Source organism: Lathyrus oleraceus, chromosome 4 (genome assembly GCF_024323335.1).
Source record: "Lathyrus oleraceus cultivar Zhongwan6 chromosome 4, CAAS_Psat_ZW6_1.0, whole genome shotgun sequence".
NCBI lineage: Eukaryota > Viridiplantae > Streptophyta > Magnoliopsida > Fabales > Fabaceae > Lathyrus > Lathyrus oleraceus.
The window spans coordinates 443,260,631-443,285,281 of NC_066582.1; positions in this window are offsets into that span (position 1 = coordinate 443,260,631).

Here is a 24,651-nt window from a genome sequence, read left to right on the forward strand (position 1 = left end):
GTTAAGCAATCATAAGTGGACTAATGTAGTAGTCACACCTATCTGAGGCCGGTCAATAAAACTATAGGCAACAAACACAAGTTAGAGACCATGACTAGTAAGCCAAGCTCCTACAACTTGCCATGCCAAAAGAAAAGAAGGATGATCTTGTATTGATTTAGGTTTTTTGCTTGACCAAGAAGCAACCTATCCTTAATGCAAAGCAATTCACTTGATCTTAGATCAAGATGAATTTTATTTGAATCAAGGAAGGTTAAGCCTCTCATATGTTAAGGCTAACCACCAATCTTTAACTCATTGATCAAAAACGAAAGAGAAGAAGAAGAAGAAGAAGAAGAAATGGAAATGTACATAAATGGAATTTAAATGAAATAATCAATACACATTGATCAAACATGAATAGAATCAAAGTCAATCAATGGTAAACAGAAGCAAGATGAAGTTTAGAAGTCAAGAAACAAATAAAATATTTTTGGTATTTTTGAGAATTAAAATAATACTTGAATTAAAATAAACAAATAAAGGTCAAACTTCAAATCCATTTCAAATCACCTTGGAAAAGTCCAAATGGATCATCCTAAGTTCAACAAGGTCAAACAAGGTTTGAGAAAAAATTTCATCATTTTTAGAAAACAGAAACTATTTTTAAACAATTAAAAATGAAGAAAATATAACATAATTGAACTAAAATCTCAAATAAATCTCAAATCAATTAAGAAATTGATGAGAATATTTTTCATAGATTCATCATCATTCAAAGATGTTAAGAAAATATTTTTGCATTTTTTGAACATTGGAAACTATTTTAAATGAATTAAAAATAACCAGAAAAGAGAAAATTCACAAAAAATATTAAATGGAAAAATAAAAAATATTAAAAATCATTTTTAGAAACTAGAATTCAAAAGGGAAATAATGCAATTGGTCCCATATTTTTTGGATTTAAAATGAAAGAGATATGAATTTTTGAAATAAAAGGAAATAAAAGAAAATAAAATGAAATTCAGAAATTATGAAAAAGCCTAGCGCGTTGGATCTGATTCATTAAATGAGGTGGCACATCAGAGGGTTGTGAGGCGCGCGCGTATGATTATCCAAAGTCAAATGAGAAACACAGTGTATTTAAAAAAGTCATAACAATCAAAGGCCATGATTCAATCTGGAAACTACAACCAACGGTCCAGATGCAATCTGGCATGGTGGACTGTGGTGTACACCACCGTCTTCTCCGGCGAGCAAGCCTGCTCCGGCCAGAGTTGCAGGTCTTAAAAAGTTCACCAAAATGCACGATCCTCATATCATTGGAAAGCTGGGGTGATGTACATCACCCCTGTGCCATTGGCTTCCACTCAAGATCACTACATGAAGAGAAATCTGAGATGGAAGTTTATGGTGTTCAATCTGAACTTAATGAATTTATGAAATTAAATACACAAATCAATTGCCTTATATGAGAGGACTTCAGAGGAACCAACAAACACAAGAAATGAGCAAGATCTAGGGAGATTCGAATGGAAAAAGGTTGAACAACAACCTTTGAAGTGCATCTCTACAAGGCACGATCTCTTCCAATTCTCTGTTGCAGTGTGATCTTGAGATGGAAATGAAGCTAGGCTTAGGAATTGAAGCTCAATAATCAACCAAGGAAGTTGAAAATTGAACTGAAAAATTGAAGAAGAAAACTCAAAATTCCTTTAGGTGAAGGGTGGGATTCCAATTCTGCAGAGTGTTAGGCGCCTTAAGGTTGGAAATGAATGAAGCTATGCACTTGTATTTATAGTGAAAGCTGATGCAAGCAAGGCAAAATTCATGTGCATGTGGAATGAGGGCCTCCATGCATGGGCCTTTACAGGCACATGGGAGGCCCAAATGCAATTGGTTTAGCATTCTGAAGTGTAATTAAAGTGTTTTTGACGTGCAAATGTGATTGAATTGGCTTGTGCACAAAGTTTCAACATGTTATGCATAAATGAACATAAATCTTCATCTCTTCGAAAATGCACTTTGCCAAATTGAAACATGGTCATGTGGGTAAGGGATGGAAAGGTCTTGACATGAGGAAAAATTGTTATGTTGAACAAAAATCCATTTGGGATTGGGAAATTTATGAAAATAGGCCATGAAGTTCAGGGTGCAAAACATGTGTATGTGAATTTTGCCAAAATGGACCAACTTCAAGCCCTTATGTTTCCATGATGCAAGCCTCAAATGACAAAACCTTTAACATAAAAGTTGTATATATTTTCAAGAAAATCAATTTGGACTTAAATGTTGCATCATTTGGATTTTTGATGATAAAGTTATGGGAACTTGAAGTTGGACTTTTTCAAGATTCAATGACTTTGGTCCAAAGTGACCGATAATGTTTTGTATTATCACATGTGTTTCTTTTAGGATTATGAAAATTTGTTAAACATAAAAAATTAAGTATACATCTTAAAATTTCTAATGCATTTGATACCACCTCAAAATCATGAAAAATGAGTGAGTTATGTCCTTGGGAAATTGACCCAAAATTAGGGTTTCAGTCAAAATGACCTATAATGTTTTGAAATGGATGATGACCTTCCAAGCTTCAAATTAATTTTTGATGAACATGAAAGTTGTTCATATGGTTCTTAAGAATATTTTTTCTCTTTGTGTCATCTTCATTTGACAAATACATTAAAAGTTAAGTCTCAGTGGATTTCAAAATAGTCAGATGAATTGACTGATCAACTTCTCAGGTCCAAACTTCAAATATTAATGAATTGATGATTGAGGACACTCACATAAGATCAAATATGCATGAAATGATGAATGAAATAACTTCCCTTGATTATATTTGATCATAGGTTGAGGTTGCTTCATGAGCAAGGCACAGTCAATGCACAGCTGAATTAGGGTTTCCTTGGGAAACAATCCTCAAGCCCTTTGGTTTATCTTGATCAAATTGGCAAATTGAGATACTTGGGAGGCATATGTGATGATTTATAGCTTTGTGAATCATTGTCATGCTTGCTTTCACCTTCACCTGGCCATTCTTTGAGCATAGGGGCCTCCTAGGAGCCTTGGATCACATGATTGCTCAAGCTACAAAACAAAAGATGTTAGTGACATATTTTTGTGCTTTTGGTTAGTAAACAAAATAAGAAAAGCAATAATACAAATTCAAGCATGCTTGGTGGTCTCAAACCAAATCACACAAGTTCCCACCCTAGGGTTTAGGAGCCAAGATGCTATAATCCTTGAGGCAAAATGCAATGTGAAATGATATGATGCCATGAGGGATCTTAGGGTAAAAATTAGGGTCTTACAGATGCCCCTATTTAAGGTCATTCTAGCTGGAGAAGTGAAGGTGAAATTCTGGTATCAGATATGATATGAAATTCTGGTATCTTTAGCCACTTCACAGTTGTTTACCAACCTAAAGATGTTCTTATCTACTCCATTGAAGATGGCATTCAATGCTTTAGAATTTCCAAGGGCTAGGTCATCCTCCTCCTTGGACCATTGTTCTTCAGGCTTCTTATCAATAGTGGCTTCTCCTTCCTTAGTAACTACTGGATGATCCCAATCTGTTAACATATCCTTCCAAGCCTTATTATCAAAAGATTTTAGGAAAGCTACCATTTGAGGTTTCCAATAGTCATAGTTAGATCCATCCAAAATTAGTGGCCTGTGAACAGATCCTCCATCTCTCTCCATAGTACCAGAAAGTATTGTCCCTAGATCTCACCCAAAATCAGAGCAGGATGCTTGCTCTGATACTAATTAAAATTCTGGTATCAGATATGAGATGTCGAAGGTAATGTCACGACACTAATATCTGAGTGAAACAAACAGGATAAAGATAAAGAATAGTAATGCAAGAGACACAAGCAATCGTTAACCCAGTTCGGTCCAACTCACCTACATCTGGGGGCTACCAAGCCAGGAAGGAAATCCACTAAAATAGAATCAGTTCAAAGACTCTCCGTACACTTCAACAAGTTACAGTCTTTCTCACCTAATCTCTACCCGTGCAATTTCTACCTAAGCACTCTTAGATATGAGAATTCACTCACTTCCCTTCAATCACACCTGTGATTTTAAACAACAATTCCTTGTGAAAAGAAGACATTTTTCAGTAACACACACTTGATTTTACTTCACAGTTTCAATCAAGTATACACACACTTTATCTTGCTTAACAACTTTGATCAAGTAGACACACACTTGATCTTGCTTAACAACTTTTATCAAGTAGACACCCACTCTTGCTTACAAGCTTAGAGTGACAAATTACAACCCACAAATCAGACCAATTCAATCATCTATGGATGAATTGAATGGCTTACAAGTCTCACGACTAAACAAGACACAAACCCTTGCTCTCTCTAAGTATTTCGCTCAGTATTGGTTGTGTATTAAATCAGGTTTTCCAAGTCCCTTTTTATAGAAGCTTTCAGCTGGGCTTGGACATCTTGAAAACCCTAAACTATTTTCCAATTAAATCTTCTCATGAAAGCTGGTTAGATCTCCTTGGAAAATAAATAAATCAGGTTGTAATCAATGATTGAATACACCTGCAAATCAGATCTTCAATCATACATAGATTGCCCTTAAATGCGCAATCACATAACACATAACATTCACCCTGAATGTTTTGTCTACAGGATGTCATGACATTGGGTCTGACATCCTGGAACAATCCTGCATAATTCCATAATTCCATTTATAATTTCCAACAGGTACAAAATATCAGATGACATGACATTGTGTATGACATCCTGAAACAATCTTGCATAATTATGTTTTCCATTTAAACTCCAGCAGGTACACAGATATCTTATGTTAAGACATCACAAACAACATCTTGTGAACACTCTTTGTTTTACCAAAATTGCTGCCAACACTTAGAACCAACAAAGTCCCCCTTTGGCAAATTTTGGCTAAAACATATATCGGTCCATTTTGTTCACAAGAAAAAAACAGCAGTAGTTAAACAGCATAACAACAGTTTAAGCAGCTGCAGAAGCAAACACAATTACCAGCTATAGCTACTAGTAATATACACATGCACAAGGGTACTTCTTCTCCCCCTAAATATGTGCAACACAAACAGACTAGTTATAGAGGCAACTAGTAAAGCACACAAATGCACAAGGATTCTTCTTCTCCCCCTAAATCTGTGCAACACGAACATCTCCTTTAATAATATCAGCACCTGTAACAACAACACATATGCACCACATCAGACATCCCATTTGACATTTGTAAACAGAACAGCATTCTGTCTTACATCAAACACATCTCCTTCAATAATAGATGTTCATCTGTTCAGCTACATCAGCACATACATCTCCACATCTTTAACTGCTCCACATAATCACTTCTCCCCCTTTTTAGTCAAAATTGACCAAAGGTGACCAATTGGACAAAATAAATGTCAATTAGCCTAGCAGAGAATGTCACAGCAGATGTTATAACATTAAAAATGTTAAAACATAATTGTTAGGAGATACAAACCATCATTATACACAGCTGTGATAGCTGAGATAATGAGAAATCCATGGAACTCATTAAGAGCCCAAATATTACATAAAGGCATCAGTAAGGACTGCCACAAATTACACATATTTCAATAGAAAAACAATAGTAAAACATCAACTTCTTCAGCATCCGAAGTAGCCAAAACAGCAGGGGGACCAGTCTTCATAACAACACACACAGTCTTCAAATCAGGGGGAACTTCACTACTCAGTCTGAGGAAGTAACATCTTCTTCTTACAACCACCTTGCAAAACTCCTTACTATTTTTGTAAGAAATATCCTCTAGGATATTAACCACAAACTCCTTTGATTGCTATAGATTCTCATGAATACAAATCCCCAATTTCCCTCTTAAACACTCAAATTGATTGGCATCCAAAGCTTTTGTGAATATCTCAGCTAATTGCTTTTCAGTAGTAACATGCTCCAGTGCTATGATCTTCTCTTCCACAAGTTCTCTAATGAAGTGATGACGAATATCAATGTGCTTTGTCCTGCTGTGCTGAATAGGATTTTTGGAAATATTTATAGCACTCAGGTTGTCACAGTATAATGTCATGACGTCTTGTGTGACATAGTATTTAGACAACATTTGTTTCATCTAGACCAGTTGAGAACAACTACTCCCGGCTGCTATGTATTCAGCTTCAGCAGTGGATAAAGATACACAGTTTTGTTTCTTGCTAAACCATGATATCAGATTGTTCCCCAAGAAGAAACATCCTCCTGATGTGCTCTTCCTATCATCAACACTTCCAGCCCAGTCAGCATCACAGTAACCAGTCAGTATAGATCCAGATCCATGAGTATATAATATCCCATAGTCACTGGTGCCATTGACATATTTCAGTATTCTCTTCACTTGGTTTATGTGACTGACTTTTGGTTTAGCTTGATATCTAGCACAAACACCAACATCAAATGCAATGTCAGGTCTGCTTGCTGTAAGATATAGCAGACTACCTATCATGCTTCTGTATAGACTCTGATCTACACTGACACCACTTTCATCTTTGGAGATTTTCACATGTGTAGGAGCAGGTGTCCTTTTCTAGCTTGCATTCTCCATGCCAAACTTCTTAACAATGTTCTTGGCATACTTGCTTTGAGATAGAAAGATAGAGTCTTCCATCTGCTTGACTTGTAGCCCAAGAAAGTAGGTCAATTCTCCAACAAGGCTCATCTCAAACTCATACTGCATTTGTCTAACAAAATGTTCCACCATCTGATCTGACATCCCACCAAACACAATGTCATTTACATATATTTGTGCCACCATGAGCTTCCCTCCTTCATTCTTCATAAATAGAGTTTTGTCAATACCTCCTTTCCTGTATCCATTGTTAGTGAGGAACACTGTGAGTCTCTCATACCAAGCCCTGGGAGCTTGCTTCAACCCATAGAGGGCTTTCTTCAATCTGTATACATGCTGTGGAAGATTTGGATCTGTGAATCCTTTAGGCTGTTCAACATATACTTACTCATTTAAGGAGCCATTCAAGAAGGCACTTTTTACATCCATTTGGAACAGTTTGAATTTCAGAATACATGTCACTCCAAGCAATAATCTAATGGACTCAAGGCAAGCTACAGGAGCAAATGTTTCATCAAAGTCCACTCCTTCAACTTGAGTATATCCTTGTGCTACTAATCTTGCTTTTTTTTAGTAACAACCCCTTGTTCATCAGATTTATTCTTATATACCCACTTTATACCTATGACATTTACTCCTTCAGGTCTAGGGACCAGTTCCCATACTTCATTCCTCTTGAATTGACCTAACTCCTCCTGCATGGCATTGATCCAGAACTCATCAGTCAAGGCTTCCTTGACATTCCTAGGTTCAACCTTTGACACAAAGCATCCATGTGAGATCATTTATGTTGGTACCTTAAGATTGGCATTAATTTTGTAAAACAAATAATGTAATCACCTTTGTTGTTTTAATATGTTGGGTTGAAGAAATTCAACATCTGGACCAACATGTCATGTAAGATGTCACGACATCGGGACTGTGACATCTCACATGTGTATCAAACTGAATCAGTTAATTCTGGTTTGATTTGTGATTGATTAGGAGATCTGGTGAATATCCTATCTCCTATGTGAAGATCTTGAAGATTCAATCAGAAGATTTGGTAAATGTATTTGGTGAATATACAGTCTCTAAATATAAAGATATGGTAAGATCTTTTAGGAAAATAAAAGATTGAAGACCTTGATTGAAGCAGAAGATTTCTGCCAGCTCTGTAACAGCAAAGAAGAAGATTTGCTGCGATTTATGAAGGCCCAAATCCAGTTGGGTGATTAGGTTATAAATAGGAAATTGTAACCTAGGTTTTGTAAGCCTCAAACAATGTAAAAATTAGAGGTGTGTGTGTGAGGTAAACCTCCTAACCTGTGGGAAGGTTACCAAGTGTTTCTCAGTGCTTGAAAGCATGAGATTATTTGTAACTCAAAGCCTGTAGGCAAGAGTGATTGTGTTCTTGAAAGAAGCTGTGAAGCATGTTCAAGTTATCTAAGCATTACAAGGTAATTGTAGTGATAGGAATGGAAACTGGAGGTTTCTATCTAGGAGTGCCTAGGTATAGATTGCACTGGGTAGGGATTAAGTGAGGAGTTGTAAACAGGGGAGTTTAACTCTGAATTCATACTGCTAATAGTGGATCTTCTTCCTGGCTTGGTATGCTCCCAGAGTAGGTAATGTTGTACCGAACTGGGTTAACAATTACTGGTGTTTTTACCTTCTGCACACTATAGTTTGTTTGTTATAATTCAGTCTGGTTCTAGTCTGTTAATGAAGGGGATAACATACTTGACACATAGCCTGCAGTCTGATTACAAAACAGAATGTTATGACATTCATTATTGACTGCTGGTACTGATAGACTAATTGGTCTGTTACAGTTCACCCATCTGTAATGTTGAGACAGGTGATTTTCATAAGAACGTTGAGACATCATGTTGATAACTGGGCAGGATCAATAAACATAAGGGCTATGTTTGATCTCTACTGTGTGTTTGCACTAGATGGACAAAACTGGTTGTTCCTCTTTCCATGGTGGTATATTAGCAGATGTCTTGACATCTGTGGCTGAGTACATATGAGTACTAGGGTATAATTCTTATGACAGTCTTGCTGTATTAGTACCAATGTTGGATCAGATGTCATGACTTCGTGTAGAACATCTGAACTCTGACTATACCAGAATTTCAATTGGTATCAGAGCAGGCATCCTGTTCTGTCTCTGGATGATATCCATGGGTGATACTTTCTGGTATCTTGCAAGGAGTTATGCCAGTACTGATGATTGGAACCTGTGGAAGGTTCTGTGATTTCCCTGAATGGTCCCTTGAAGTAGGTGGATGGACTATTCATGACAGGAATTGTGTGTGACTGTCTCTGGAGGTTGGCAATTGGCCTTTGTGTGGAACAGCTATGCTTGTATTAAAACATATTCAAACTTGGTATGTTCTTGGAGGCTGATCTGGTGAAGTGCGTGGTCATAGGTTGAGTTGTATTATGATTTCCGCTGCATAATACCTGGCAAAACTCAAACTCTGTTGTAGTTTCCCCTCATGTGGATGAAAGGCTGCTGTATTCAAGATTTCATCATAACCTACTGAAGATGTCAAAGATACTTGAGTCTCCTCAAGTCCACTCATCATGACGTTCTCACTTCAGGATTGTAAGAATCACCTGATCACTGATTCTTTTACTCTCTTGGGTAGTGTATATGAAGACCTTGAAGACTTTCAATGAGGGTTTGTTCCAAGGAGGTGGAACTAATGTTCTATGCGATGTTAGAACATGTTGTTCAATAAGTATGCAGCTACTGGTTGAAGAGCAGATGGTTTTAGGTGTCAAACAAAGGAATACGTGTGTTTGGAACCTACTCCTGACCTGGAAGAGGAGACATCTGTGGGTGCTAAGTTGACAAGGGTAGGGTCAACTGTTTGTGTGCTCAAGAAGGCCACTTTTAGAAGTCTGACCTCTAGAAGTGAAGCTGGTTGAGATGTGACATTGAGAAATCTCCTGCTGATTGTCTTATTCCTGTAGATTGATCAGGGTTGGAGAGTTGTTCTCTGAAGCACTATGTTGTGTGGGAAGACAAGTCCCCTGGATGTTAGAAGTCAATAATTGGGTAATCTGATTGCTATTGGGACCATGAATCTTGTTATTCAAACACCACGCTCAGAAGTGACTATTATTTCAAGGAGTGAGAATATGAAGATTCAGAGATTGGCTGAGGTAGTATGCTCTGGCAATGCATAGCTACTATTAAAGGGTGGTGGTTTCCCTTCACCAGTACTTATGGTCAGCTGGAGTCTGATTGGTGTGATTGGAGTATGTATAGGTATAACTCATAGAGTTAATTGCCACCGATAGGGGTGATGTATGTCATGCTGAGACATGTGTGTACAATGCATGGATATTGGTGTGGAGTTTCCATGATTGTTAATTTGAGGGGGAGTTTTGGTTAACCTCCTCACGTTCGGTCAGCCTAGGGTCTGGTTGGCTGTTGACCTGTGTCACATGGGTTCTGGTGGTTGTGTGACACATTTGCAAGGAAGAATTCATCTCTATCATTCCTAAGGGTGAATTTAATCTGGGATGACTTTCAAATCTGTTGAGGTGCTTACAAGCAGAAGATGTTGACACTAGAAGAGTATTTTCAAAGTATTCTTATGGTGGAAGTATCTGAAAGGAATATTGGGAAAGGATTTAAGATCAATGTCTACTCGTGCCAAGTACAAGTATTTAATTGATTATCCTTGGAGCTCAAGATAAATGATGTTTTAAAAGATGTTGGAATATCTCATCTTCAAGATCCTGTGCAAAATCACAGGAAGGATAGTACATTGGTTTATGATCTATCACTTTGGTGGCAGCAAAAGCATTTGATCACTGAAAAGGTTTCCTGGCAAGAAACATGCTCAGCCCTGGTATGTACAAGAAGAAGAAAACATCATAGTCCTGATGGTGGTTACTTGGATCAGTTTACTTCTGATCTAGGTAAGGAAGTGCATTAGCTAATGCACACTATGGAGTCAAGAACAAGTGGCAGCAGTCTTGACATCATGGAAACAACTTTGCTTTAGGAAGTGGAATCCTTGGTATAGCTGAAGGGACAGTTACTAACTGGTCCTTCTGAAGACTCATGCATCAGAGTGTTGATGTCTTTGGAGAAGAAGCAGGGATTCATCAAGGTGTGAGCTTGGATGACTTAACTGCAAACCTGCAGGATGGAGGATGTTTACTCAAACTTGGTTCCACAATCAAGTCTATGAGAACATTGAACTCTTGTTCTGAGAAGGGAGGAAGTTCTTTCAAGTGGCAGAAGAAGGAGCTGAATTCAACAGCTAGATGTCAAAACACAAGGTTATGACATTTGGTTCAACATCAGAATCTTAGTTGGTGAAGTGGCACATCAACTTGAGATAGAAGGGTCTACAGGGTTGTAGATTAGATACTTCAAAAACTTGAAGTTCAATTCTCACTTGGAAGGTCAGAATATCTTGGGAGAAGTCTGATAAACATGGAGAGGTCAAAGAATGGCATTTGACTTTTTCATATGAGGATTCATGAGTGAGATAATCAACCAGGGGCAATTGGTCTATCTCAGAACTGAGTTCGAAGAATCAAGATAATCTACATATGGCAACTGATTATTCTTGAGGATTGTCTGAGACAAGTTACTTTTGAGCAGAAAAGTAGTATGTTGAAGACAAAAGGAGGTGTCTTCTAGTGGAGCCAGTGGAAGAAGTTTTAGGCTATCTATGGAAGACTATCTCTTGTTATGGGATGAGAATGTATATGTCCCAAATTGTGTCTGGGTTCTTGTGGATCAAGCTAATGACTCAGTGATATCTGAAGATTATCAGATGATGTTATGTTGTGAAGGATGTCCTAACTCATGTTAGAGCATGGTGTGAAGTAGCTCTTTGTTCTGGTTAGAAGAGAGATTGACACAGAGTATGGATGTGTTCAGCCAAGAGGGTTGAACAAAGGGTGTGCTCTTGAAGACATGAAGATGCGTCTTATGTTTTCCATTCATCAAGTGGTCTGGGGTCTCTTTGAATCAGGAAGCTAGTGAAGGTCCAACCTTGGGGTGTTGGATATGTTCATGTGTGATCTCCATGTTTCAAGAGGAGAGTTGGTTGTTCATGACAGGGGGAGTTTTGTCTTTGCACTGCAAGTAATCATCAAGCTTGTGGTCTATAGGTTCTCAGATAACAAGGTATGGCACCTTGTTAGTCAGTGAGATGATGGGGCGTGTGTCAAGGCTGAGTGAGCAGAAGAATGTCTGACCGGATGTCATGATATTGCCTTGGACAATATTGTTATTTCCTTCTGAAACTTCAGTCATAAGGAAATATGGATTTGGTGCACAAGTGCTGACATTGTAGCAGATGCCAGTATGACATTCTGGCTGGTACAGGTGTTGATGTTCAGTAGTTGTTAATTGATGAATGCATAGATTTAGGGGGAGAAGAAGTATCCTTGTGCATTGTGCATTTGTGTGTCTTACTAGTTGCATCTATAACTAGGAATTCTGTTGATTGTTGCACAAATTGAGGGGGAGGATAAGTACCCTTGTGTATGTGTGTATTACTAGTAGCCATAGCTAGTAATTGTTTTGCTTCTGCTGCTGATTAAACTACTGTTAAGTTGTTTAACTGCTGATAGTTTGCCTTGTGAACAAAAAGGACAGAGTGTTCACAAGATGTCATATGTGATGTCTTAACATAAGATATCCTATGTCCCTGCTGGAAGTTATTTAAGGAAATATGGATGTGTGGTGCTAGGTGTCAATCTACCACTGGAGGTAAGAAAGTGGTCTTAGGGAATGGTGACAGGGAGAATATATGGAGAATGCAGACAAAAGCAGGATCAAATGTTAAGACATAGCTTGTAACGTGTCTGACAACATTTATGGAATAGTCTTGGAACTGCTGTTTCTGGAAACAGACAAGAGCTGTAAAAGGTATTCAAAGATAGTCTGGGATATTGGCGGTGATTCTCTGACGGATTCTCAGCAAATATTTATGGATCTTGACCAAGTATTTACTCGTACCGTTAATTCCTAAGCATGGTCTGGCCTATTTAAAGGATGTATCAGCACTCCTCTTCTCACAAGAGCAACATTTCATTACCACTAAACCATGGGGTTTGTTAGGATCTGGTCATACTGCTCCTGGATCTGGTTTTGTGAGGGTGTCTTTTTTAAATGTTTAGCTAAAAAGGGGGAGAGAAACATTGTCCTGAGGAGATGCATCAGTGACAAGCAATATCTGGTAGCAAGGAGAAGATGGATTCAGACACAAAAGTCACTAACTGGGTATGTCAGTTGTGTCTTGTGGTCTGAGTTAAGAAGGCAGTTATGTCTTGTGATCTGAGTTACATTGTCTATGTACTCAGCATTACATATTCTTCAGGAAGCCCTACTGTTGAGGGGAAGGGTTGTGGTGGAGCTGATCCTTGTACATCTTCTTCCTCATGTACACCAACAATGGTGGTGGCATTGGGGCTTTCATTGACAAAGAGGGTTATTTGTTTTAGCTAAAATTTGCCAAAGGGGGAGATTGTTGGTACCTTAAGATTGGCATTAATTTTGTAAAACAAATAATGTAATCACCTCTGTTGTTTTAATATGTTGGGTTGAAGAAATTCAACATCTGGACCAACATGTCATGTAAGATGTCACGACATCGGGACTGTGACATCTCACATGTGTATCAAACTGAATCAGTTAATTCTGGTTTGATTTGTGATTGATTAGGAGATCTGGTGAATATCCTATCTCCTATGTGAAGATCTTGAAGACTCAATCAGAAGATTTGGTAAATGTATTTGGTGAATATACAGTCTCTAAATATAAAGATATGGTAAGATCTTTTAGGAAAATAAAAGATTGAAGACCTTGATTGAAGCAGAAGATTTCTGCCAGCTCTGTAACAGCAAAGAAGAAGATTTGCTGCGATTTATGAAGGCCCAAATCCAGTTGGGTGATTAGGTTATAAATAGGAGATTGTAACCTAGGTTTTGTAAGCCTCAAACAATGTAAAAACTAGAGGTGTGTGTGTGAGGTAAACCTCCCAACCTGTGGGAAGGTTGTCGCATTACGCGAAAAACCGGCGGGAAAAGAAAGAAACAACAGAGCCGCCACCGTGCGTTATTTATCCCAAAAGAGGGAAAGGAAACGCTCGAAGTAAACCTAGGAAAAGACATGGTCTCGCGACCAAAGAGAATGGGTTCGGGAGTCGGTTATGCGAAGGGAAGGTATTAGCACCCCTACGCATCCGTAGTACTCTACGGGATCCACGCACAAAAGGAAGGATAAATGGTTGCTAAACACTGCTCGAACTCACACACACTGGCTGAAAAGAGACAAAAGAAACTGACTGAGACTGACTCGGCAGGATGTCGCATCCTGGACCTACTTAGTCTATCAAGCATAGACATCAGAGTCGAAGTAGTTCGGACTGGGGAGACAAAACATGCTCGCTAGGATGTCGCATCCTATGCATACGTATCTTCTCGGACGAGAGAAGAATCAGAGCATTCGTAGCTCGGCTGACACGCACACAAACAAACACAAACACAGGCAAACGTGGAGCCTGAATGCCAATCACTGGACTTACATCAGCATCCGTACCTAAACACACACACACTGGAACCCAAATGCCACTCGATGGACTTACATCGGCTTCCAAGCACACCACAAAACAACAAGTTAATAGGGAGTCGGGGACTCGAGCCTATAACTGTCAAGCACACACACAAAAGAAAAGAAAAGGCTCCCGGAGAGATCAGCTCAATCTCCTGCCTACATACTTCATCTGGTATGAAGATCAGGGCGATGTAGTTCCCCTACGCAGGGACAAGGATCTAGCCTAACCAGATAACAGAGGGAGACACAACTCTAGGGAGACTACGACTCGAGCCTAGATGTTGTCATGCAAAGTCAACCCTAAGTTAAGGTTTCTAGCTAGATGGCACAAGGGCCAACCTATCCTAAGAAGACTTGCACAGGAAGCAAGGGTCTCGATTGCAACTAGGGCAAGAGAAAAGGGGAGGTCTCAATCACAACAGGGGTGAGAGAAAAGAGTTAGTGTTAGTGGTTAGTCAAACTCGGCAAGACATCGCGTCTCGTGCCTACGTATCTCACCTGAACATGAGAATCAGAGTTGCCGTAGTTCGGCTGGCTGGGAAAAAGGACTCGATTGCAACTAGGGCAAGAGAAAGGGAAAGTCTCGATCGCAACGAGGGCGAGAGAAAGGAAAAGGCTCGATCGCAACGAGGGCGAAAGCAAACAAGGACTAGTCTAAACTAAACCTATCTTGCACAAGCAGCAAGTCTAAGCTAAACCTAAGAGGCAAAGCAAGCAAAACACAATCACAGGAAGCACACACTATATGCACACAAGAGGCTCACACAAGGGTTAGGTTTTAGTCGAGGGGTCACATCAACCTCAACAAACAAACCTCTGGAATGGGGTGAGTGTTGCTCTTAACCTTGCCATTGAGGGGCAAGGTGAAGCAGATGAAAGGAGATGAGGGGTGTGCCTCATTGCTTCTATCCCTGGCCTGGGAGAGCATTTGACAAGAATGTGTGGGTTCAGAAAGTGGGAACCCTTCTACACATTGGATACTGACTCAACTGTGCAATTGCACAAGATCTTGGGTTTTTATCTGAAGTGCATCAACACAGTAGTGTGAGCAAGACAGAAGACACACTGAATAGCAGGGGATAGATTGCTTATCCCTTGATTCTGCCAATTGCCTCTTCACTTAGGAGGTCTTTGACTCTGTACAAGGACAAGATTTAAACATACACAAACATTGCCTCTTAAGGAGGACTTCAGACAGTTTGCCCGGCCAAGTAACAGGCCGGGTCTCCAGACTACATGAAGTAAAAGAGATTATACCTCAAGCAAGTTGCTAAAAAGCAAAGCAAATCAATTTCAGAGAACTTAAGCAACTAAAGTACCAAGTTTGAAGCACAGCTGAGTTGCAGTGATGTTTTGGCTACTTTGGCTCGAAACAGGTGTTCTCTAGGCCTTGAAATGATGGATGATGAAGCTATTTCGACTCGAGGATGCACGAGCTAGCTTGAAACAATTTCTTCCATTGGAGGGTGCTTGAAGAACAGTCGTGTAAACCCTCTTCCAGCTGGGAAATGATAGTGGAAATAAGCTTGAAATGATGCCTGGATGGTGAATGATCAAAAGCTTGCTCGAGTGCTGTGGAGATTTTGCTCAGAAAATTCAATATGCCAAAATGCAAGTTGAGAGGAAAATGAGAGTTCTGGTGGTTTAGAGGCTGTGGCTAGGGTTGGAAACTGTCAGAAAATCACTTTATATATGCTGTTTAAACCATGCTAATCAAATGTTAATCCAAGTTAACTTAAATGGAACCATTTGCAATTTGCTAACTTTGACATAAGTGGATAGGGAGGTGTGGAGTTGTACACGAATTGGGCTTTAGTCATGCTGCAAATGACAATTATTTTTGCTGTCTGAGCCATGCTAAATGAATGGTAAGTTTGTTTTGCTCAAATGGAAAGAATTGCCAATTTTGCCAATTGTGAACCAAAGGTGCATATGGAGGTAGTATGATGGAATGCTGCTCAATTTTGGGCTTGGAACATCTTGCAAATGACATTTAAAATGAATCCCAATTGGCCAATTATGTCAAAAATGTTTAAATCAAAAAGTCAAACTTGAGTCAAACTTGAATTTTAAATGGAACAAGTCAAAAAATGCCATTTTGATTGGCAAGGTTTTGGTTCATGAAATTTATATTTTTGGAAAGAGGAGGAAAAATGTGGTTTGTAGGAAAAAACCCCACCAAATTTGGCCTTATGGTTTGAGAGATATGGCCTTTTGAAGTTCAAGATTTTGTGAAAATGATTTGATCATATCTTGCAAACCATTCATGGGATTTGAGAGTTCTTGGACTTTTTGAAAATGGGAGAACAAGATCTTCAACTTTCATGTTGGGAAAAAATTCATTTGAAGCTTGCATCATGATGCAAGCTGAGGATCAAGAAGTTTCCATTTTTGGCAGTTAAAATTACAGGTCCACTTTCTATTTTGGGAAATTTTCTGATTGGCTTCAAATTCTTCAATGATGTTGATTGCCATGATATATGAGGCCTATTAGGACATGAATAAGCTCTCTCAAACCATTTCCATCCATCAAAACCATAGAATCAACTACAGTTGACCAACTTTGACTTTTCTAGGGTTTTGGACTGACTGTGCACTTCTGATGAATTCCAAACCCTAATTCCTTGAGACCTTGACTTCAAATGATGTCCCAAGTTGTATGGACTCTTGATTATTGATCATGGTGCCCAAATTCCACAAGAATGGCCACCATCCACTGCAAATGACTGACTTTGACTTTTTAGGGTTTCTGACTGTCTGTGCCTGAACTGATGGCTTCTGAACATCCAACCCTTGACTTAAACACTTCAAATGGACCTCCAAGATATGTGAACTTGTTGGGCAAACCCTAGGGCCTTGGCCCCTTGAGAAACACCCTTGCTTGCTTGGTGGACTGATCTCCTGATCAGTTTGACCTAATTTCTCGATTTGCTTGCACTTGAGGCAACTGGAGCAATGCAATGCTATGCAATGTATCATGATATGCTATGACCTAATGTGAGATGGTATGTACAATGATAGGTGCAAATTTGAGGTGCTACAGCTGCCCCTATTCAATCAGCTGGGAACCCGAACGGATGATAGCAGTAGCTGTCAGACTTTCAGGGTAACCAGGGATTGAATACCAAGAACCATAGAATTTGCACAATAGGGATCCAATAATGGAAACGTCCACTGGGATCTGATACTTATTACTGGGTATTATTGTTTTTTGTTTTCAAAGGGTACGGCCACATCCAGACATCGCAACGACGATGAATGGGAAAAGAAATCACAACTAGATGCCAACGGACAACTAGGAAAAACTCAACGTTTATCGGGACCAACGGAGAGGTAACGAGACATTATTGAATGAATGGAAGGGGTACAACCATACGTCAACAGACGAAATGGGAAAAAACTCAACGTTTACCAAGACCAACGGAGAGGTAAACAATCATCATCGGATGAATGGAAAGAGATATACAACCATACGTCAGCGGACGTAATGGGAAAAACTCAACGTTTACCAAGACCAACGGAGAGGTAAATCCACATGGGGACAGGTACAACTAGACGTCATAGGACGAATAGGAAAAACTCGACGTTTATCGACACCAACGGAGAGGAGGAAACTCTATTGGGGAGAGGGGTACAACTAGACATCATCGGATGACTAGGAAAAACTCGACGTTTATCGACACCAACGGAGAGGAGGAAAACTCAACCAGACATCATAGGACGAAAGGGAGACTCACGTTTATCGACACCAACGGAGAGGAGGAAAACTCAACCAGACATCATAGGACGAAAGGGAGACTCACGTTTATCGACACCAACGGAGAGGAGGAAAACTCAACCAGACATCATAGGACGAAAGGGAGACTCACGTTTATCGACACCAACGGAGAGGAGGAAAACTCAACCAAACATCATAGGACGAAAGGGAGACTCACGTTTATCGACACCAACGGAGAGGAGGAAAACTCAACCAGACATCATAGGACGAAAGGGAGACTCACGTTTATCGACACCAACGGAGAGGAGGAAAACTCAACCAGACATCATAGGACGAAAGGGAGACTCACGTTTATCGACACCAACGGAGAGGAGGAAAACTCAACCAGACATCATAGGACGAAAGGGAGAGCGACGTTATGAACATCGAAAGAGGATGTTTACCGACATCAAAAGAAGACCAGACACTTACGCATGACCGGAAATCACCGACGGATGGTGTTTACCGACACCAAAGAAGACCAGACACTTACGCATGACTGGAAATCACCGACGGATGGTGTTTACCGACACCAAAGAAGACCAGACACTTACGCATGACCGGAAATCACCGACGGATGGTGTTTACCGACACCAAAGAAACAACACACGCGGGTGCTTACGGGATACTGACATCCACAAGATGACGGGGCAAGGCTGAACACTTGCAGGGGGTCTCACTGGGGAGAAGCAGGCTTTCCTTTCACCAACGGATGAGGAAATAAACCTCTGTGGGGATTATTAACACCAAATGTTGACTGGAGCGACTGTAGCAAATGTTGTACAGGTTGAACAAAAAATTCGTCGCTGCAGGGGATACAGTCTGATGGGGTTCCGAACACATGAATGCATATGTTTGAATTTTTCTATGGCGTAATGCTCCATATGGAATGGAAATGCTACGCAGTTTTGAGGATGCAATGATTACTATATGCAATGCAATATGAAGCGAGCTCTGCGGGGAAGATACACAGGGCGACTGTGCTGAGGAAACTTCAAGATAAATCCACTGGGAGAAAAGGCAACTGCCGGGGAGAATACAAATCTGCTAGGGTAAGACAAGGCAACTCGCTGGGGAGAATACAGGTAGACTGCTGGGGAATGCCCAATCAATCCACAAAAATTCCGCTTGGGGAAATAAAAGCTCTGCTGGGGGAAACTAAACCAGGAAACTCTCTGGGGATAAGACCCACGATATTCACAAGTAGAAACACTCTCAGCTGGGGATGCGGATATCGATCTGCCACAATACCTCGTCCGATCCACTGATGGGATAAACGCTGCTGGAGAGACCAATGCTTCGCTGGGGAAGGCTTAAACAAACCATAGTTAGGAGGATGATTCCGTCTGGGGAAAACACTGCTGGGGAATGCTCACAGGTGACGACCTTACTGGGGAAGATATTCACAGGTGACGACCTGCAAATCGAACAACAGATGCCCCAGGGAATACATGGACAAGATACGCTCAAGTGTCCTCAACATTCAAAATGATCTTCAAATGTTTTTAATCTTTCTGCACGTCATTGTTTAGCCTTCATGTTTTTAGATGCAATGTTTATCAAAAATTCGGACGTTTTTGCAAACAAAACAGTAAAAGTAAAAACAAGAGAGCAATTATCTGAATAACGACTTTTATTGATTGAAAATGGGCCTGAAAAGGCAAATACATTGGGAAGCAATTCCTAGAAAGAGGTAATCGCACACAAAAGGAAAAATAAACTATCCTAATGGCAATGTGAACACGGCATCCACTGTTTCCCAACTCTGTTATAACTCATAGATCATCAGTTTCCCCCCAATTCCTTGCTTTCTGAGAAGACTGACTGGACCGATCACCTCTTTCGAGATGGCAGCTGACGAAGCATGATGAAGTACAGATGACTTAGATTGTAGTCTTCGCTTTAATCCCTCTTTTGGCTGGATCGCCCTTTCGGGTTTTCAATCCACCGGGATACCCATTTTTGCCTAAGCCGCCCTTGCGGGTTTTCGACTTACCGGGTGTACAATTTTTTCATTTTTATCCCTAATTTTTGCCCGAACCTTTTCTTTCTGTTTTTTTTTGGTTCGCCGGGATGCCCATTTTTGCCTGGACTCTTTTGTTCTTTTTGTCCAGCGGGTCAATTTTATGCGAAGTATTTTTTGACTACATCTGAGTTAACAGGGGAAGGAAAGTCTTCACCATCCATTGTTGTAAGCATCAAGGCTCCACCGGAGAAAACCTTCTTCACAACATATGGACCTTCGTAATTAGGAGTCCACTTGCCCCTGTTATCTGTACCGGGAGGAAGGATCCTCTTCAAAACTAGATCGCCAGTTTGAAATGTCCGAGGACGCACTTTCTGATCAAAGGCTCGCTTCATCCTTCTCTGATACAACTGCCCGTGGCATACGGCTGCTAACCGTCTCTCTTCGATAAGGCTTAACTCATTAAACCTTGTACGAATCCACTCGGCTTCGTCCAGTTTGACATCCAATAATACCCTCAGAGAAGGGATCTCCACCTCAACTGGTAGGACTGCTTCCATACCATACACAAGGGAGTAGGGGGTTGCCCCGGTTGACGTACGTACTGAGGTACGATATCCATGCAAAGCGAAAGGCAACATCTCATGCCAATCTTTGTACGTAACGACCATTTTCTGCACAATCTTCTTGATATTCTTGTTAGCTGCCTCTACAGCACCATTCATCTTTGGTCTGTAGGGAGAAGAATTGTGATGTTCAATCTTGAAATCTCTGCACAAGTCTTTCATCATTTTGTTGTTGAGATTTGAACCATTGTCAGTGATGATTCTCTCGGGAACTCCATAGCGACAGATGATTTCCTTCTTGATGAACCGGGCAACCACTTGTTTGGTGACGTTGGCATAGGAAGCTGCTTCAACCCACTTGGTGAAGTAATCGATCGCGACCAAGATGAAGCGATGTCCATTAGAAGCAGTTGGCTCTATCCTCCCAATCATATCGATGCCCCACATGGCGAACGGCCAAGGCGAGTTCATGACATTCAACGGGCTTGGTGGTACATGCACCTTATCAGCATAGATTTGACACTTATGGCATTTCCGAGCATATTTGAAGCAATCGGATTCCATAGTCATCCAATAATATCCGGCTCTCAGCAATTTCTTCGACATTGCATGACCACCAGCGTGGGTACCAAACGAACCCTCGTGCACTTCTTGCATCAACATGTCTGCTTCGTGTCTATCCACGCATCTGAGCAAGACCATGTCAAAGTTTCTCTTGTACAGCACATCATCCTGATTCAAGTAAAAGCTTCCAGCAAGCCTTCTCAGGGTCTTCTTATCATTCTTCGACGCACCCTCCGGATATTCTTGAGTCTTGAGGAAGTTCTTGATGTCATAATACCACGGCTTATCATCAATAGCATTAATTAACTCGGCTGCAAACACATACGCAGGCCTCTCGAGTCGATTCACCGCAATATTCGGCACATGATTCCACCAATGAACTTTTATCATGGAAGATAAAGTAGCCAAGGCATCAGCCATCTGATTCTCGTCCCGGGGGACATGATACAACTTCACCGTCTTGAAGAACGTCAGTATTCTTCGGGTGTAATCTCTATACGGAATCAGATGCGGCTGGTTCGTATTCCAATCTCCATTGACCTGATTGATCACTAGAGCTGAATCTCCAAATATGTCAAGTGTTTTGATCCGCAGATCAATGGCTTCTTCTATCCCCATGATACAAGCCTCATACTCAGCTTCATTGTTGGTGACGTCAAAAGTCAATCTGGCAGAAAAAGGTATATGAGCGCCTTTGGGATTGATCAACACTGCCCCAACACCGTTACCGTTCATATTCACAGCCCCATCAAACATCAGTGTCCATTTGTCATCAGGATCTGGTCCTTCCTCGACAAGCGGCTCTTCACAGTCTTTTATCTTCAGATACATGATGTCTTCATCAGGGAATTCAAACATCATCGGCTGATAGTCGTCAATCGGTTGTTCGGCGAGATAGTCTGACAAGATACTACCTTTGATGGCCTTCTGTGACGTGTACTGAATGTCGTACTCTGTTAAGATCATTTGCCAACGGGCAACACGTCCGGTGAGAGCTGGCTTCTCAAAGATGTATTTTACTGGATCCATCCTAGAAATCAACAGAGTAGTATGGTTCAACATATACTGCCTCAGTCGGCGAGCAGCCCAGGCCAAAGCACAGCAAGTTTTCTCGAGCAGTGAATATCTTGTTTCACAGTCGGTAAACTTTTTGCTTAGGTAGTATATGGCATGCTCTTTTCGACCAGACTCGTCATGCTGCCCCAATACACACCCCATTGAAGTCTCGGTGACTGAAAGGTACATGATCAGTGGTCTCCCAGGAACTGGAGGAATCAGGATTGGAGGTTTCTGTAGATACTCCTTGATTTTGTCAAAAGCTTTCTGACAATCATCATTCCATTTGATCGCCTGATTCTTTCTGAGTAGTTTGAAAATTGGTTCACATGTAGCAGTTAGATGAGATATGAACCTTGCAATGTAGTTCAACCTCCCTAAAAACCCACGGACTTGCTTTTCCGTCTTCGGTTCAGGCATCTCTTGAATAGCTTTGACTTTAGCTGGATCTACCTCAATCCCTTTCTCACTGACAATGAAGCCTAAGAGCTTCCCGGATCTTACTCCAAACGTACACTTGTTCGGATTCAGCCTCAGCTTGAACTTGACCAGTCTGTCAAACAACTTCTGCAAATTTACCAGGTGCTCCTCTTCTGTCTGCGACTTCGCAATCATATCATCCACGTACACTTCAATTTCGTTGTGCATCATGTCATGAAAGAGAGTCGTCATTGCCCTCTGATAGGTAGCACCGACATTCTTCAGCCCAAATGGCATCACTTTATAGAAGAACGTGCCCCAAGGCGTGATGAATGTCGTCTTTTCCATGTCCTCTGGCGCCATCTTGATCTGGTTATAGCCTGAGAAACCGTCCATGAAAGAGAATACCGAGGACTGAGCCGTATTATCCACCAATACATCAATGTGAGGTAATGGGAAATCATCCTTCGGACTCGCCCTGTTCAAGTCCCGGTAATCGACACACATCCTGACTTTGCCATCCTTCTTCGGCACGGGAACAATGTTGGCAACCCACGGCGGGTAACTTGTAACAGCCAGGAAACCTGCATCCCACTGCTTCTGAACCTCTTCCTTGATCTTGACAGCCATATCAGGACTAGTTCTGCGAAGCTTCTGTTTGACCGACGGGCACTCTTCTCGGAGAGGTAACCGATGCACCACAATGTCTGTATCCAGCCCAGGCATATCTTGGTATGACCAGGCGAATATTTCCACATATTCTCTTAGCATCTCGATTAGCCTCCTCTTGACAGAGTCTTCTAAAGCAGCCCCAATCTTGATCTCTCTTCTGGCGTCCTCAGTACCCAGATTAACAACTTCCAACTCCTCTTGATGAGGTTGGATGACCCTTTCCTCTTGCTTCAGTAGTCTGACCAATTCTGCGGGGAGTTCACAATCTTCCTCACTCTCCTCTTCAGCTTGGTAGATGGGATTGTTGAAATCATACTGAGCCATAACAGAGTCGTTCACAGTGGATGCCAAAATATCACTTCTGCATGTTTAATGTTTTGTTTTTTAGAAAAAGATTTCAATAAAGTCACAAAAAACAAAAACATTGCCATTTTTATTTTTTTTGAAAAAGTGGAAAACAGAAAATAGAAAGACAAAGATCTCAAAATTTGATTGAAAAACGTCCTTTATTTATAAACATTGTGAACATGATGTGGCCCTACAATGAACCACTACGCCTTGGGCAGAACGTAGGGTTTTCATGCAAAATGAAAAAACAAAGGAAAATTACTCTGTCAGTAGAGTAACTTGGACCACTTCTTCAGCCGTCCAATTGTTGATAACCTCGCCTGGTGCACAAGGGCGGACCCAGACATCCAAATCACAATCCCGGTCTTCACCATCAGTAGCAAAGACATCTCCGTGGTTCATCAGCCCAGCGCTGGTGAAGGTGCTCGGCCCTGCTTGTACGCTCTGCTCTGCTTGGAGAGGCTCGTACCCGATTCCAAACTTGTCTTCTTTAATTGGCAAGTCGACCATCTTGCCCCAGCCTTCAGCTCTGCCGGAGTCAACCACCTCTTTGGCTTGCTTGTACGATGAAATCGAAGCACCTGGCTTCCTCTGCTCAGCACAAGCAGCCCTTTCAAGCGCCACAGTCTCAAATGCCTGGCACAGGGTTTCGTGGATCTCACCGTCCACCTCAACATATTTGAATGAGGAGAGATGACTCACCAGAATCTCCTCTTCGCCACAGACAGTCACAATCTGACCGTTCCAGACATATTTGAGTTTTTGGTGGAGAGTCGACGAGACTGCCCCAGCGGCGTGGATCCACGGACGCCCCAACAAACAGCTATAAGCAGGCTGAATGTCCATCACGTAGAAAACGATGTCGAACACCTCCGGACCTATCTTAACCGGCAAAGTGACTTCACCAAACACAGACCGTTTGGATCCGTCAAAGGCACGCACAATAAGGTCACTGGGAGTGAGCACGACTCCCTCAACATCGATCTTCTTCAATATCTGCTTGGGCAGGACATTCAGGGACGACCCGGTGTCCACTAGCACGTGAGATAAAACAGCACCTTTGCACTCCATAGTGATGTGCAAGGCTTTGTTATGATTGCGACCCTCAGGCGT